The following is a 2,138-nucleotide window of genomic DNA, read 5'->3' on the forward strand; positions in this document are numbered from 1 at the left end:
TAGGATTACAGGCATGTGCACTAATGTACCTGCCTGGCCAGTTTTTCTTTCTTTCTTTTTTTTTTTTTTTGTCAGTCATGAGGCTTGAACTCTGGGCCTGGACACTGTCCCTCAGTTCTTCAGCACAAGATGAGCGCTCTACTATTTGAGCCACAGTGCCACTTCTGGTTTTCTGAGTGATTTATTGGAGATAATAGTCTGACAGGGAGTTTCCTGCCCCAGCTGACTTTGAACAGCAATCCTTAGATCTCAGCCTCCTAAGTAGCTGGGATTATAGGCATGAGCCACCAACTCCCGGCCTTCTTTTCTTTCCTTTTTCTTTTTTGTCAGTCATGGGGCTTGAACTCTAGGCCTGGGTACTATCCCTGAGCTCTTCAGCTCAAGGCTAGCATGCTACCACTTGAGCCACAGTGCCACTTCTGGCCTTTTTTACTGTTTATGTGGTGCTGAGGAGCCGAACCCAGGGCCTTATGCATGCGAGAGGCAAGCACTCTACTGCTGAGCCACCTTCCCAGCCCCTCTTTTTTTAATGTAACAATCTGGGCCAGGTGCTGGTGGCTCACATCTGCAATCATAGCTAATCAGGAGGCTGAGATCTGAGGATCACAGTTCAAAGCCAGTCTGGGCAGAAAAGTCAGTAAGACTTTTATCTCTCATTAACCACCAGAAAAAGCTGGAAGTGGGCTGGGAATGTGGCTTAGTGGTAGAGTGCTTGCTTAGCATGCATGAAACCCTGGGTACCCTTAGTACCACATACGCAGAAAAAGCCAGAAGTGGCGCTGTGGCTCAAATGGTACAGTGCTAGCCTTGAGCAAAAAAGCAGCTCAGGGACAGTGCCCAGGCCCTAAGTTCAAGCCCTTGGACTGGCAAATAAATAAAATATTGTAACAATGCTGCCAGTATTTTCCATATGTCAACTACATCTTATACCCAGTAGACCTTGCACACATTATATCTTCCTATACCCAGTAGACCTTGCACACCTTTTATCTTCTAGCCCAGGCAATAGCCCTCCCCATTGGAGGTTCCTTATACCCATTGTGCAGATGAAGAAACTGAGGCCCAGAGGGGGGGGAAAGTGCCTCTTGCTCCTTACACAATAGTATCTTTGGGAGCCAGGCCTGACACTTCCCAGATAAGCCATACACACGAGGCCAAGGGTGCAGTAACAGCGACCCCAGCTTGAAGCCACGCAGTTAACAATGATGACCCCATCTTGGCTGTTGTTTCCAATAACAACTGGAAGCTACACACTAAGAGCACTCAGCAGCCCTGGTGTTCACTTGCTGACAGCCTCTGTGTTCAAGGGACAGGGGGGGAGGGCACTGCTGGCCACCAGAAAGTGGGCTGAAATGGAGAACTTAGGTCTGCCGTGTGGGCAGCATAGTGGTCAGGAATTGGCACAAGTTGAGTGAAGGAAGGACTGCGGGGACCTTCGGGATTCCGGGACAGGACAGGACAGGTGGTGACTGTCAGAGCTTGGCCTCCCCAGTAGCCAGGATTATAGGGATGCGTCACAGAGCCCAGTTACCCCAATCCCTGTAACTCCAGAGGGCCTCCAGGGCCTTGGGCTCCAGGGAGTCCTGTCCTGTCTCTGTGTCTCCATCGCTGAGATTTTCATCTTACCTGTATCCTCACAGTGGCCAAAGGCCGCTCAGTCTCTCCTCCTCTGTGCCCTCTGCCTCCAGATGCCAGCGCTCTCCTCTGCAACCACCCCGGGGGGGGGGGCCTCCCCCCATTTCTCCCCTCTGCTCACAGTGCTTTGATCCCCGGGGACCAGGGGAGGGGGGTAGGGGGAATTCGGAATGGAGGGAGGCCTGCTGCCACCTCCGGTGTGTCTTTGTCTCCTGGAGCCTCCTGGAGCCAGGACAGGGAAGGAGCTGGCGATGGGCTGGGCTCGGGGCCTCCTCCGCCGGCCCGCCTGGCCTGCCCAGCCCACCTGGCCTGCCCAGCCCACAGTCCCGTCCACCAAGCACCTCGGGCTCCACACTGTACCTGGACAGCCCTGTGAGCTGCAGGCCAGATCGGTGGGGCGCCCTGGAACCCCAACCCTCCTCTGGCAAGCCAGGTGGGGGTAGGAACACGGGGACCCCCACATAGGAGACATTTCCTGGGCCATGGAGAGGAGAAGCAGCTAG

The sequence above is a fragment of the Dipodomys ordii genome, unplaced genomic scaffold (genome assembly GCF_000151885.1).
Source record: "Dipodomys ordii isolate 6190 unplaced genomic scaffold, Dord_2.0 Scaffold55, whole genome shotgun sequence".
Classification (NCBI taxonomy): Eukaryota; Metazoa; Chordata; class Mammalia; order Rodentia; family Heteromyidae; genus Dipodomys; species Dipodomys ordii.